The sequence below is a fragment of the Plecotus auritus genome, assembly GCF_963455305.1.
Source record: "Plecotus auritus genome assembly, chromosome: 14".
NCBI lineage: Eukaryota > Metazoa > Chordata > Mammalia > Chiroptera > Vespertilionidae > Plecotus > Plecotus auritus.
In genome coordinates this window covers 9,641,991-9,658,163 of record NC_137780.1, presented here as the reverse complement: position 1 = coordinate 9,658,163, position 16,173 = coordinate 9,641,991, and the positions used below count along the sequence as shown (strand labels likewise).

Genomic DNA, 16,173 nt, shown 5'->3' with positions numbered 1-16,173 from the left:
GAGGAACTAAAATTTAAAACTCACGCCGCAGCCAATCCCTGCAAAGCATTCCCTTCTCCCCACAGGTAGTGGGGAAGGGAGCCCAGATGACAGGACCCCCACCTGAGCCCCAGCTCCCCGGGCAGCCCAGGCCCACTCTATCCATCACGGCGGGATAATGCATAGCGGTTGCACCTGTGACAGGCCATGATTGAGTGCTGAACACGGGGCCTGCTTCGCCTGGCGCATTTGTATTTCTCCAGGCCGGCTGGAGAGTTTTCAGCACTTGGGGGCAGGGAAGCAGGGATCCCCATTGTATTTTGAAAGAGAAATAATAATGCATTTTGATTATCGAGACATACCACAAAGGAGAAATTAGGCAGCGGCGTGCCCAGGTCCGCTCAGGTGTGCGAGAGCATCCGTGCAGCACAAAATGCAATATTATCGAGCGGTAATTTAGCTCTGATGAGTCGAGGATGCTGACCAGGGCCATTCTTGTGGAGACGTCTCACTCAGCCAGTCATGAGACAGATCTCTGTTCCTTTATGTTCACATGTAAGAAAAAGCACAAAGGTCAAAGCTCACCGATTGTCCGAAACGGCGGTCTAATCCAACTTAGTTTAGTTTGGCAAGGGATAAATTATTTTTTTCAGCTTTAAGTTCTTCCTCCACTTTTTGGAAACCTCTGATTTAATATCATAATCAAGTGATTTAAGTGGTTTGAGTGGCATCATCTGGTTTTAAGAAATTGAAATTACAGTACATGCAGTTTAAAGCGTTTTCTGCTAATTCAGCCCGTTACTGAAAGCATGTCATTGGGGAGAATGGCTTTTCACCTGCCTATTTTACCGCATTCGGGATCTGGGGTTGAGCCTTCTTAGTAGAACCCTGTTTTTTCTATTATCGAAGAAAAAATATTGATACTTTTATTATATACATTGTTCACATAATTTGAGTTGGGGGTTCTTAACTGACTTACATGGATGCTTTTGTTACAATAATAAGATTGCCTGTCAAGGTTTTACAAAAAGAAAAAAAAAAACACACCACAGATTGAAAACTCACTCCCCTCCCCAAAAAGGGAAGGAGGCAGAATAAGAACAATAAAAAAAAACAACAAATCTGGATATGCAAACTCAATTTCTCGGCTTAGAACTTCCACTTGGTCTGAACCATTCCCTGTGGCACACACTACACCTCGCCTCACGCTTGGACTTTAAAAAAACGTCGTGGTGGAGAGTGAGTGGACTGTTGGCCGCCGTCCCTTTCTCTTTCCTGGTCAGGACTGTGACCTGCACCCTCCCGGGTGCGGGCCAGTGGGATCGGGAGAAATGGGGGGACTGCGGGCTGGGAGCGCTGCGTGTGGTGGGACACCCCGATCCCGGGGCGGCCCGTGTGGTGGGACACCCCGATCCCGGGGCGGCCTGTGAGCAAACACACGGCCCTTTACTTCATTGTTCCCACGGCGGGGCTGGCGCAGCCTCCACGCCTTTGTTGACCTGTCGCCAGCCAAGTTGCGTGAATATAAACAGACGGAGGCGGCTGATGAAGGAAAGGGGGGGTCCTTTCTCGGGTGCCTGGTCACCTGCTGGGGGGGGGCGGGGCGGAGGCTGAGGGTGTGGAATAAAGTCAAGGGCGGGCCAGTTCGGCGCAATGACGCAGTGCCTTCCACCCAAAGCCTTGGTGGCTAGGTGGGCGCGCCTCGCTAGACCCTAACCTTGTCCTCAGCAGCGGGTCATCGGCCACCCCAGGTGGGAGGTCTGGCGCCCCGAAATGGGGAGGCAATGCGGGCGGATCCACGGGCCATGCGCTCGGCTGAGAGTCAGGAGCTTTGGGGGCGCTTTCTCCCGGCCTGGCCTGGCCTGGCAGCGGGTCGCCCCCTCCTCCGGGTCCTGTCGCTCCCTTTCCCCGGCAGGAGGCCTAGGGGGCTTGTCCCCTTGAGTTGGCCGACCCCTTCCCTGCAGTCCAAAGCGCGGCAGTTTCCATCCCCAAAGTGGGGGCGCTCCTCCGACACCCCGCCCCAGCTGAGCAGCCAGAGTCGGTCCTGGGGTTGAGGGAGGCTGCTCCCTGCGCTGCTGGGGCCTGGAGGTGCAGGCGTGGGGGGTGACGAGGGGGCGGCCTCCGCTCCTTTTAAGAGGGGCTCCCAGCTCTCAGCGGTGCGGGGACCCCCGAAAGGCCCCCCAGCCCACACCTTCGGAGGAGCACAGATTGGGGGGGACTCTTAGGACAGAGCTTGGCCCGGGCCTGACTGTCCGGCGCTTCCCCTCCCCGGGCAGCCCCCTTTGCACCTCACTCCGGGTGAACTGGCCCCGGAGACTCTCTCCGTGCAGAGGTACGCATGGACCCTGAGGTTCAAAGAACCCCCGGTCCTCCCACCGATCACCAATCGGCGAACGGGGAGCCGGCAAACAAAAGGCGGGAGGGAACAGAGCCACTTCCCGTCGGCGGTGAACTTGGGCGCGCGGAGGCGGCGGCGCCGGGTCTGCGAACGGACCGCCACGGGGAGGCGGGAGCGGAGGGGCAGGGAGACACATCTGGGACCGGACCATATGCCGAGGCGGCGTCTGTCCTTCCAAGTTGGGATGCCCTTGACGGGATCTGTCAGGCGGCCGCGGGTGACGGAGAGGCTGTTCGGCGGGGAGGGGGCGCGCAAGGAGGAGAGAAAGGAGGGAGAAGCGGGGCGCAAAGTGACCCTTATCCGCGGAGGCGCAGGGCCAGAGACGCGGAGCTGTGGTTCCGGGGGGGCACGCGGGTCAGCGGGACAGAGCAGGAGGGGCATAGGAAAGCCGAGGAGACCGGGAAAGAAAAGACGGAAACGAGCAACTCAGTTGAAGAAGTAACCGAGGTGTCTTTAGGGTGCACGTCTCCTATTTTAGGAGACCTGGCTTTGACCTGTCCCCCCTCTCCCATCACCACCCCCTTTTTTCCTTCCTCTCCTGCCTGCCAACCGCTGAACTGATTAGACTGTAATTAAGGCCATAAAGCCCTCAGATTATCCACCTGTTTATTCACCAAAGTCGGGGTCTCATCAAGCAAATTAGCTGCTTCCCGGCTGCACATTGGGCCTGGAGCTCCCTGATTAATGGAGTTTATTGGGAGCTGTTAAAAGCATTAACTGGAGAAAATCTCGGCAATTCGTCATATTTAAGGGATGGAAATTAAATCTTGCTATGCAAATGAGAAAAAAAAATGCCAACCATTTTGGGGGGCTCCTCTCTGCATGTTCTTTTTCCTTAAAATTCTGCTCAGGAAACCGGCATGAACACAGGGAGCCATTATGTGGACCTAAAATTATCGAACATCTTCCATGCCACCTTATTTGGCATGAATGATGGAGAGTGGAAAAGAAAACACAAGAATACCCCAGCTCCCCAACCAGAAATCCCATTTTTGATGTAAAGTCATTGTACCTATCTCAGTTCCGTAGGTGGATATAGTACCTTTAACGGGAGGAGTCCTTCAAGGGGTTCAGCATTTGATTTGGGGAAGGAGGGCGAGCGATAAAATCAACAGCTAACAGAGAGGGGGGAGTTTAGGTAAATGCCCTAAGAAAGGAGCCTGGGAGAAACACGTAGAGGAACATGAGAAAGCACCCCAAATAACGCAAGATCCTTATGAAGTGGCCAGGGAAGCTGTCTTGGTACCCAGTGTCTGTCGTCACCACTGTGGTGCCTGGGACAGATCTGGGAAGGGGCGATTAAGGAAAGGAGCCAGGGAAGTAGGGAAATTGACCCACGTGGAAAAATAAGACTAGTGCGAACTGAAAACATAATCCAGACTTTGTCACAGACAGACCAACGGCAGGTGCTGTCACACAAAGGCTTATTAATGGTGGCAGTTACAGAAGGGAGAGCGATTTCAGGATGTCAGTTATTCTTGAAAAGGGGAAAGTCTTTTCCACAAGAGTAACAAAAGTCCATGCAGGCGTGTCTTCTATTTCAACAAACTATTGAAAATAAACGTGTGCAATGAATACGTTTTTTAGTCATTGCAAAACTTACAGTGATGTAAATGTGTCGAAATTTGTTTTTACATCTTTTAAATCATTTTTTTTAGAGAGACATTTTAAGGGTTACTGTACTTTGAAGTGTTTACATTATACTTTTCTGAAATTATAAAACATGTAACATTGCCCTTAAACAGATATATATTCTATTAAAGCATATAAAATCTAAATGCTATATGAGACCAGAGGGGCAGGCACACCTAGTAGAAAACTAGGTTAAGTTTTAAGAACATTTATTTTACCATGATCTCTCTTATGGATTCAGTTCTAAAATAATGGATGGATTTTTATAGTTTTTCTCACTGATGTTGTTCTTCAAAATAGGTTTTCTAGATAATGCTAACTTTTTTTATTTTAAAAACTTAGTGTAGAGATTTATTACTTTCTCTCACATTAATGAAGTCACAGTTGGCTGAGGAAAGTAACCCATCATTGATATTAACATTATCTTTTAAGAGTTCAGAGAAATCCCACTTTATATTGCCCTCCCCTTTGGTGACTATAACATAGCTTTGTGAAACCAAAAAAAAATGTAAATTTGACACCTAGAAAATTCAATAGCAACACCCCAAAGCATAAGTAACCTTGAAATATCATCTTCATTTGTCTTAATCTTTAAAAATCTTTACATTATTTGTTTACTGTCTCTGCAAAATTCCAATATATTCTAAATATGACTCACAGAATCCCATTCTGTTCCTATCAATACTCTGCGTAACATTACTTGGCTTATAACACGATGATTTTGTAACAAATGAACTGTAAACCTTTTTATTTAATATTGCAAATAAAATCATCATTGGTAATAGTTCTGGATAGTGATTAAAATTTCTTGGTAAATGCATCTGATATTACCCACTGAATTATTTAGAATGCATTTTATACTCATGTTCTAAGTATTAAGAGATAAGTCAGTTAAAAAAGCATATATGTAAATTTAATTCATTTTTGTCCAGGCAAGTATAGGCCTAAGAAGACTTACTTCTCCCATAATTTTGAAATAAAACTTGAATAACAAGAACTATTTTTATGCTAAGGATTTTTCATTTGTTAGCTTTGCTTTTAATATTGGGCTTAAACACATAAATTAGAGAAGAGAGACAGGTAAATTCTCTAAGGACATTTAAAAACACATTTTGCTATGAACGCCATTTTAGAAACTACTTTGTCTCACATTTTTAAAACCAAAACATTTAAAAATGACATTACGCCGGTCTTAGAATGCTTGTCATCACGGCATTCTAAATGTGACTAGCAGTTCATTTAGAATATGGGTATTTCAGTACAAAGATAATTTACCTTTAGAGTTGGCTTCTGAGCTACAAACGAATGGATATCACTTACTGTGATTTGTATTTCTGATCTCTCGAGTGGTAGAGATAAAGAAGGTCAAAGTGGTCCCGGATGAAAAGAAACTTTTAAAGCGTTTGGAAAAGTTAATGAATTAGATTTCCTTTCACGGGAAGATATTAGGATTGGGAGATGGCGTCCCCTCAGCCAAATCAAGAATATTCACAGTTGACAGGAAAACTCTTAAGTTTCTTTTTCCCACCAGATAAATGCCCTCCCGTAGCTGGAGACGGTAATTCGCAAGAACCATTATATTAGCTCAGAATACGTTTCATACGCAATAAACTTTATACTCCACCTAATTTGTGCGGTGTTCGTTTCGTGTAGCTCTTTGTGGCTGCTTCAGAATGCTTCTCGGAGAAATATCCCCTTCGCTTTACAAAACATGTTTTCCACTGTGGAGAAAATGACAATGTTAGTAAACTCTAATGATTGCTTTTAAGCTGTGCAATAATAATGAAAGTTCCATGAAATGAACAAAAGTAGAAAACACCCCCCTTTTTTCCTCACTGGCCCTTAAATGATTTCTGAAATAAAAATGCTACTTGTTTGCTTTGAATAACCAGTCCTTCCTTCACCAAAGAGTATCTTATTAAATATTCAGAATACTAGGATATAAAAGTGCATTTTTTGGAGTTTTGATAAAAATTCAGTGAAAAAAAGAGTTCTGATGCATAGGTAATATGATCAATTGGCTTTAAAAATATTTGTATTTGTTTTCATAGAACAGTATGTGGAATAAAGACATAGGGCATCTACATACTTTAAAGAAAAGCTAGCTTGTTCATAATATTCAGCCAGTTCACTTAAAATACTATATTTCATATTTGGGGTTCTTAGAGCTGATGGCTTCTCGGTAGACTCGCATTTAAGTTCAAACTGTGTTTTAGTCCCGTTAATGCTGTAAAATTACTAATGGAAAAGTAGGTACAGAAAGATAACGAAGTTGGTAGTATTTTCCTTCTCAACCAGGCAAATATGGCTCAAATGATGTGTATTTTACTCTCTTATATTTCCAGGGCAACATTTTGAGTCTAGAAAGGTCAGTACTGAGATTTTATTTTGATACATGATATGACCTCATTCTTTCACATTTTGCAGGAATCTAAAGGGGGTAGGTAGTGTCTCCATCCTTTTTTTTTTTTTTTCTGAAGTCGACCCTGCCACAGCTACGATGCCTTCCCATGACTGTCGTGGGATCAGTGGGTTTGAAGTGTGGGATGAATCAATTACTGTAAGCAGAGCCCCTGCGTACATCACTGAATGCGAAAGCAAACTCAGGATTCCAAGATGAAAATTTGACCAGAGTCTCAATAATGAGGGTTAACTGCTGACGATCAAGGGAAGCCAAGTTTTATTCACTTCCTAAGGTACAGGTGGATATTCATTAAAAGAGGTCAGATTGAAAGTAGCCCCATTAAAGGTAAAAATCAGTGATAAATATGCCTAGTTTATGTCAAAAAGAGGAAGATCCCAGAAGCATATTTCACGAAATGGCAATATATCTGTGATTGAGAAATAACGGTATGAACAATGAAAAATAAAGTAGTTTTTTGTATTTGTATTCTGAACGCTTTCAAAATAAAAAACCATCAAGAAAGAAATCAGGACAACCCACTGTCGGTTTTAGCAATTCTTGGAATTGGATATTTTTCAACTGGGAAGAACAATGGGATGCAAAGTTTTCACAGAACCGAAGAAGGAGAAAAACATTCATTTCCCTGTTTTTGATGACACTGCCCAGAGGCAGGCAGATTCCAGCAGCACAGGGGACCGGGTTTAAATAATGGAGCTCCCTCACAGGCACTCCTGCAAGTTCTGCTTGCTTTACTTTCTTTTCACATAACTGTCCTTTGTTAATTTGCCATAACTAGTTATTTAGTAACTTTACAATTTACTACTGTAAATGCCACAGCAGAAACATAAATTCTAGCGGCTGTTACGTGACCTTACCAATTTTCTAAGATACTTCAGTGCGTATGCTTATGAATGGGTTTATGTATCGTGTGAAAAGAAAAAAACACAAAAATGTTGTGAGTGATTTAAACAACATCTGCTTTTTTTCTGATTTATCCTGTTTCAATCACACACTTCTTAAAATTATTTACATTATGCATCACATAGAATCAGATATTAAAGTCTTACTATACATAAAAACTGCAATACTGATGTTCTTTGATTATTTTTACATATTGTTTCTTAGACTATATTACTATGTAATTTCAGGCATTATATACAGAAATTAAAATCCTGATCCTTTAAACACATGAAATATAGTCTTACACTGAATTCAATATTCTCAACACTTTATATATAACTCAGTAAAAGGATAAATTTATATTTTAATAACTTACTTATTTGAGCCAAAGTATATACAAAATAAGTATAGAACTCTGATGTTTAATTTTTGCCATTTAAAAATGTTAAATTAAATTATACTTATTTCTCCAATAAGAAAATTAGAAATTTTGGCATATATATTTTTAGATATTTGTGAAAACACCCATGCAATAGATTTCATGTAAAAAATATACTTAAATAGTATTTTCCCACCAGGTTTTTTTTCAAATAAAAAAAAACATTTTTATTTTCTTAAATTTTCATTTTCCATTTTTTCTATGTTGTTTTAAATATAGCCTTATTTTTGCCATAAATTGATGTCACTTCTTTTCAAACGAAGAGTTCTATTATTGATGTGCATGTATGAACATCAACAGACATCTCAAAATCAATACAAATCTCACAAGAGGGAACCAGAAGAGAAGTACTTACATAGAAACTGTGAGTGTGGGTCTGAAACAGACTAAATCAATGGCTACGAATTCAATTCAAAGGCAAGTTTTTAAGTCGTGTGCTGGAGTTGAAAAGGAGAAATGATTTCGGGACAGCGAGCATTTACAAATAAAATACCCCTATCTACACTGCCAGGCAGGAATTTAGATTTGCAGTAAAAGTCTGCCACCTGGTGGCCGGAAGGGGGAGCATCAGAAGAGAAGGCATCTCCTGGCTTTTATATAATAAAAACCAAATTAAAAGTTAGAAGGAGAATTATCTTTCATCTTTCAGACACTGAACATAACCTCTCCGAATGATTTCACCATGAGTCCTCTTCTATATTTCTATGTCCTAAGTATTGTTTGTGTTCAAGCTATTTTTAAAAATAGGATGGAAATAGTGGTTTGCGGTTGTTTGTACAATAATGAAAGTTCGTTTAGAAATAGTTTAATACTTGATTTATAGAAAGTTATTTTTATACTACACCTTTGAAAAATAAATGAACCTTTTCTAAATCTCCCCAATAAATAAATGAAAACATTTAAACTTCACCAAGACAGTCATTTTTAACAAAGAATAAGAATGACAACAAAGATTTTCAAATTTCAATTTTTGCCATAAATTTGTCATGAATTAATCCTCGTGACATAAATTAATAATAGTAAGTTAACCCTCGTTCCTGATAAACATTAAAAAGACAATTCATAGGAAAAAGCATTGATAATGTGCTCTTAGCCACGACACTACCTTTTTAATCACAAAATTGGTTCAGCAAACTATGTCCTAAGACTAACAGCCCACTACAGTGAAATATGTTGATACTACCTCAAAGTAACCCTGCTTCAATTATGCAGTAAGTAAATCACCATGACAATTTAAAAAAGGAAATGAATAATAGAAAAATCTAGTTTCTGAAATATTACTAAGGCATTTCCTCTGATGATCTAAAATTAATATTTTAATACTTTCTAAAAATATTGCTATATCAGAGTAAGAACAAACTTTTTTAAAACCCACATGGTCCTAAGTTCTCCAGAACAGGGTGCTGCCTCCTCTCTTTGGCTAGAATCAGTGTTCCAAAGATAATATTTTGCAGTGCCAATACGAAGTATGTCCTGGAAATTGTTTTCCTAGAAATGCTACTAAAATACAATACAGACTATTTTTAAACATATATATTTTTTGTTTGATGGTTCATCTAATGTTATCCGGCCCCAACCCCGGTCACTCTCTGTACAGTAGCCGATTTTTTCCCATAGCACCAACCGCTATCTAAAATTATTTTGTGGGATTCTTTTACTTGTCTGTTATCTGTCTCCCTCACTAGCATCTAAGCTCCTTAAGGGAAGGGATCTCTTTGCCATTTTCATAGGGGTATTCAAAATGGCTAGAACCATGTCTGTGTATAAAGTAGGTGCTAATTTAACATGTTCATTTTTAATTAAACTAAATTTTTTCGATTCGGGAGTGTCATTTCCCCTTATCCACTCCATTTAGAGTTGATACCTTACTGGAATTAGATTCATGGTGTCAGAAGGGAGTTTAGAGTTCATTTAATCTCGTTCTATATCATCCCTGCGAGATACGCATGTGGCTCCTGCTTGCCTTTTCACCTCAGGAGGCTCGTCACGTATTGAGGCAACCCGAGTCATTGTGGGGAAGCTCTTGTTTTTAATAAGATCTCTCTTGTAATGGCCGGAAAATCTGTCTTGCTGATCCATTCTCACCAGGTCCAATTTGCTCATGGGACTACAAACCCAGGTCAATTTCTACCTAATTCCTCTCCCAATAAGTTCTCTCTCTCTCTTTTTCTCACATACACACAATTATTTCCCTCTTGGAATAAAACATTACTGGCATTATCTGTTCACTCTGCAAGATATGCCAGCCAGGGACAATCCCAGCTCTCATATACACACAGTCAAACGGGAGAGACAGATCATTAAGCATATTATGGTCATAACACATGTTCAGCACAATACTTGAAGAAGAAGTACAAGATCAAAAAGGAACCAAAGTGAAATCTGGTCCGGAAGAGAGGAAGCCCCAGGCTGTGGCGATTCAAACAGATGTACAATGGTACCCCCTTCTGCATCACCCCACAAGAGGTCCATGACACACAAACACTTCTGAAATTGGACTTGTGTGTGTTTGTTTTTGTAGATGTGACAACATGTATGGCCTCAACAGAGTCACAAGGCATGAGGACAGTCTGCCAAGAAGAGCCTGACATCTGGTTTACTTACAAATCAGGTTGGATGTTACCACCAGCTGCTGGAATTCCATTTTGTTCCCATTTTTCTCTGGTCTCTCGAAAGATTGGATTGATTTTGTATTTTTCCTAATAAGATAATTCTCATGAGAAAGAGTTTGGGTGTTTTGAGAGCTTGCTTATTTCTAACATATACTTTTAGTTTCTTATTGCAAAGGTTTTCTTTATAAACATTTAAATCATCAATCAGATGCATAGCTTCTGAAATTACATAATGCATGCCACCAGCCATATCACTCGAAGCTGTTGATCATAACATTTTGAAGGGAGATGGTATTATATATGTATTTATAACTAGATGTAATCAGGGTGAAAATGAACTGCTGTTATAAGGATTTGCTTTTAAAATTTTGTTTTCCCCCCAAGTTTGTTACTGACCTTCAATCTTAATATTTTCTGTCTTCAAAACATTAAAATACGCCTGCCACTTCTTGCCTTGGTATATTCCAAAAGGCCAAATGGCACTTCTAAAATACTAGTCACATATTGCCTATATGGGTGATGGAACTATCTGTGTATTTGTACATTCCACTTACATTTCTACTTTCCCCCTAAATTTTCTCTAATGAGCGTGTTCTTCAAATAGTTCTTTAAATAAAAAATAATTTCTTGTCAACTGTGTCCAGTTACATTACCTGCTGCCTCATCTAAATCAAATAAAACAAATTTATGGGGCCTGAAGTTCCCCAGTCTCAGATCATAGCAATGACACCTTTTTTTTTTTTCCTTTCAGTATTTCCAGCTCAACCAAGAAATAAGCAATTTTAAATAGAGAGAAAGGACTCCCTTGTCAAAAATCTTTAGGTCAATGGTAAGGAATAGATGATATTTTAGAGTTTAAGTATTTATCAAAGATTAAGATGACCATCAATTCACTAAATATATATTCTTGCAACTATACTTGATTTTTGTTAATGCTAACATAGCCTATGTTTGAGTTAATTAATGATTTCCTGGAAATCTGTTTCACAGTATAAAGAAATAAAAATCTTTTCTTCAAGCATCTATAATATATCATGCCTGGAGCCTACTAACATCAGCCCTGAAGATAAATCATATAGCCCAGCCGGTGTGGTTCAGCAGTTGAGCATCAACCCAGGAACCAGGGGGTTGCTGGTTCGATTCCCAGTCAGGGCACATACCCAGGTTGCGGGCTCTATCCCCAGTAGGGGGCGTGCAGGAGGCAGCCCATCAATGATTCATCATTGATGTTTCTCTCTCTCCCTCTCCAAAACCAATAAAAATATATTTAAACGTTAAAAATTTAAAAGGTAAATCATATATAGTCCACCCACCTGTCCATTACTCTTTTTAAAAATATTTTATTTTTTTGCAAAGAGGAAGGGAGAGGGATAGAGAGTTAGAAACATCGATCAGCTGCCTCCTGCACACCCCCCACTGGGGATGTGCCTGCAACCAAGGTACATGCCCTTGACCGGAATCGAACCCGGGACCCTGCAGTCTGCAGTCCGACGCTCTATCCACTGAGCCAAACCGGTCAGGGCCCTCCATTACTCTTTAATTTCAGTTTTCATGGGGACTCGTGTCTGAGAGGCTAGCTGTGACTTGGAAGGGCAGCAAGACTCAGTATAATCCACAAAACACACTCAGTAGACAGTGTTGACAAGCTAAAAAAATTGAGTATCAATTTCTCAGTCGCACTAACACGCCTACATTCGTTAGCAGAGCTCAGTTTAAGACTCTGAAGTAGCGGTTACGGAACATGAGCCATTCAGTGCGCTTCTTTTTAGAGGTGACTACCCCTAAAGCAAAACCCTCGTGACACGCAAACTGACAATCCCTCGCATGCATCGGAAGGACGGAGCCCGTTCTAGTGCACGGAGGTCTGGGCTGCTGACCTCTCACAACTGTTTGCAGGGACATGGTGAGGACTGCCTTTCCCTATCAGGCGGAAGCCCCAACAGCTCAGAGCTGATGGGATTCTCCATCCATCACCCTGATGACAATGGCCGTGTGGACGGGGATTTGAGAGAGCCGATCTGCCCTGTCACTGTGGGCTCCGCGAAGAACACTGTTCTTTTCTTTCTTTCTTCCCTACTTTTCTTTAGGCCATCTCATCCATCAACCGAACGGCACAACAATCGAGACCCAAGACTAACCAGCACGCAGAATGACACTTGGCTAAATGATCGGGCGCTGCGAAACCCCCAGGGACTCACGCGAACCATTTCGTTTGATTTTGAGAATCGCCGCCAGTTGTCAGACACCCGTGAAAACAAATGAGTATCTGGCATCGAGCGCCATGTCCACAGGGTCCCTGGTACTGGAAGGACTTTACGTTTCCAATGTAACAGGATACATTCTCAAAACGGGATGCCTTGGAATCCATAGCATTCTGAAAAAATCAAGATTGCATGCTTAGGAAAGAAAAAGGGGATGCAGAAGGCAGTTTCAAGGTACAGACCAGATGCAGGCGTCTGCAGCCCACGAGGTCACGTGTGAGCGGCAGACAGGTGTGACAGCCCAGGACAGAGCCATGCACCGTGACAGACACACGCAAGCGGGCTTCCGCTTCCCAGGGGACCGTGTCTGAAGCCTTGGGGGTCACATTTCCCTCAGAGTGGGAAGGTGCCTTACTTTGTCGTTTACATCAGTGCATATGGTTAAACTCCTGCTGTTGTGTTCAATTTCCAAGATGGTAAAAAGTCGCGGGAATTAAAAAGGTCGCTGCACTATTTCATTTACTCTGCAAACCTGTGGATGTTACTGGAGGACAAGGCTTGACGAGAACCTGTATCCAAATTCCAGGAGACCTGAGGGGGGAAGCCTCGGTGGGGCAAAAAGACCTTGCAGGCGCCCTAGCCAGTTTGGCTCCATGGACAGAGCGTCAGCCTGCGGACTGAAGGGTCCCAGGTTCAATTCCGGTCGAGAGCATGTACCTTGGTTGCGGGCACATCCCCAATAGGAGGTGTGATTGATGTTCCTCTCTCATCAATGTTTCTACCTCTCTATCCTTCCCTCTTCCTCTCTGTAAAAAAATCAATAAAATATATTTTTTTAAAAAAAGACTTTGCAGGCGTGAAAGTACGAGACTCCTTACCACGTGGTATTACACAGTTGAGAAATCGGGATGCCATTTTCATAGCAAAAAGAGGCCTGGTTATGGTCCTTAATGTGAAGATTTGCCAGGAGTTCGATGCCATTTCCATTTTTCCATAAACAGCTGATGCTGTTTCTACACTAAACATGTTGAGTCTAGATTTAAATTGGCACCAGAGTAAGTGGAGGCTACACTGACACTCTCCCAGGACCAAACTGGAAATAAAACTGAAATACAGAAAAAAACACCCTTAAAATCAGCTGAAGACGAGCTGGAGAGAACCCTGATAACCAAGGATGGAAAGTGGAGAGGCGTGCAGACTGGTAGGAAGTGCAGAGGCGTGAACGGGTGGCCAGGCGCCCACACTCAGCAGCCGAAGGTCCAGAGGGATATCTCAGCTGTGAGAGTTCCCACTGAGCACTCTGGGGTCTACACCCCCAGCCCGGAGCATCAGAACTGAGAAAGGCTCCCCCGTAACATCTGGCTGTGAAAAGCAGCAGGGTTGCTGTCTGCTAGGGAGAGAAGGCTGGAAATGCAGGCATCCTCTTAAAGGGCCCACACACAAAATTTCGTGGGCAGCCACTCATCTTGGACTTCTGCAGAGGGAGGGCAGAGTGGACTGAAGCTGTGTGAAGAGGGTCCAGGGTTGGGGGTTCTGGGGTTGGAGCTCAGAGGGCATCCACCCCGGGCTCCTGGGCTGAGTAATTCCCTCATCCTTTGGAGGAAAGCTTTCTCCTTCTGACCTTTGCTATCCAGGCAGTTTTTGCCTGGGAGGGAAGGCAGTTGCCCCACCCTGTGGTTGATAGCCTGGGACCAATGAGAACAATGAGAGTGCAGGCAGAGGCAGATCTCTGGAGGCTTCAGTCTTTGCCTGACCTCCTTCTGGGCCCAGGGCTAAGAAAAGCTGGCCCCGGGGCATCTCCTGGTCCTTTCCAAAGGCACCCCGCCCCAGCAGAGGGAGCCACAGCTGTAGACTGCTGACAGCCTGAAACAGGGGACTCAGGGTCAGTCAGGAACAGCGTCTGACATTGCCCTGCACTAGAGACTGAGCGTCACAGCAGATCTACCAATACACAGACACAAACCCAAAGAGGCAGCCAGAATGGGGAGACTAGACCACCAACTTACACCAGACACAAGAACAAAGTCAGAATGGATAAAGGACTTAAATGTAAGTTGTGAAGCCATACAAATTCTAGAAGAAATCATAGGCAGCAAAATCGCAGGCACCTCGAGTAGCAGTATGTTTGCACACACATCCCCTAGGGCAAAGGACACAAAGGAGAAAATACACAAACGGGACTCCATCAAATTAAAAAGCTACACACCAAAAGAAATCATTAAAAAAAATGAAAAGGGAGCCCACTGTATGGAAGGACATATATGCCAACGATACATCTGATAAAGGGTTAACCTCCAAAATATATAAGGAACTCACACAACTTAACAAAAGGAAGACAAACAATCCAATTAAAAAATGGGCAAAGGACCTAAATAGACACTTCTCTAACGTGGTCATACAGAAGGCCAAGAGACTTACGAAAAAATGCTCTAAGTCACTGATCCTCAGAGAGATGCAAATTAAAACGACAATGAGGTATCACCTCACACCTGTCAGAATGGCCACCATTGGGGGGGGGGGGGCAATGGTAAGATATGTACACATATAATACCTTAATAAAAAAAATCTTAAAAAAATAAAAAAATAAAGATAAATTTTTAAAAAAGAAAAAAAAAAAAGAATGGCCACCATCAACAAATCAACACATGACAAGTGCTGGTGAGGATGTGGAGAAAAGGGAACCCTCGTGCACTGCTGGTGGGAATGCAGACCGGTGCTGCCACTGTGGAGAACAGTATGGAGTTTCCTCAAAAAATTAAAAATGGAACTCCCATTTGACCCAGTGATCCCAATTCTAGGAACATAGCCTAAGAAACCCGAAACACCAATCAGAAAGAAGGTATGCACCCCTATGTTCCTAGCAGCGCAATTTACAATAGCTAAGATCTGGAAACAGCCCAAGTGCCCATCAGTAGATGAGTGGATAAAAAGCTGTGGTACATTTACACCAGGGAATAATATGCAGCAGTAAAAAGAAGGATCTCTTACCCTTTGGGACAGCATGGAGGGACCTGGAGAGTATGAGGCTAAGTGAAATAAGCCAGTCAGAGAAAGACAAGTATCACATGATCTCACTCATATATGGAATCTAATTAACAAAATAAACTGTTGAACAAAACAGATCCACAGACACAGAAGCCTGGAACAGACTGTGGAATCTCAGAGGGAAGGTGCAGGTGGATGGGTGGGTGGGAAGAGATCCACCAAAGACCTTGTATGCATATATGCATAACCCATGGACACAGACAATAGGGTGGTGAAGGCCTGGGGTGGCAGATGGGATCAGGCTAGAAGGGGTCAATGGGGGGAAAGGGGGACATATGTAATACTTTCAACAATAAAGATTTAATTAAAAAATGTTGAATCTAGCCTGGCCAGTGTTGCTCAGTGGTTGAGCACTGACCTCTGAACCAGGAGTCGCCTGCCTGGGTTGTGGGCTCAATCCCCAGTGGGGGGCATGCAGGAGGCAGCTGATCAATGTTTTTCTCGTATCAATGTTTCTATCTCTCTATCCCCTTCCCTTCCTTACACTAAAATCAATAAAGACATATTTTTAAAAAGTTGAGACCTTAGAGCCATAAAGTGACTAAACACTATAACCCTTCCTA

General features: G+C 42.7%; 1 protein-coding gene and 1 long non-coding RNA gene across 5 annotated transcripts in view; one reads left to right on the top strand and one right to left on the bottom strand.

Moving 5' to 3' along the window:
- SPATA17 (spermatogenesis associated 17) overlaps positions 1-10,996 on the top strand; it is a 189,829-nt gene extending 178,833 nt beyond the window's left edge. The window contains exon 12 of the transcript XR_013959644.1: positions 10,274-10,996. The gene's annotated coding sequence lies outside the window, so the exon portion shown is untranslated. The remainder of the gene's footprint in view (positions 1-10,273) is intronic.
- The window catches only part of LOC308238919, a 69,608-nt gene that overhangs the window by 4,027 nt on the left and 49,408 nt on the right, over positions 1-16,173 (bottom strand). For all 4 annotated transcript variants that reach the window (XR_013959646.1, XR_013959647.1, XR_013959648.1 and 1 more), the window contains 2 exons: positions 5,634-5,730; positions 342-520 (listed from right to left, as the gene is read on the bottom strand). This is a non-coding gene — a long non-coding RNA (uncharacterized lncRNA). The remainder of the gene's footprint in view (positions 1-341; positions 521-5,633; positions 5,731-16,173) is intronic.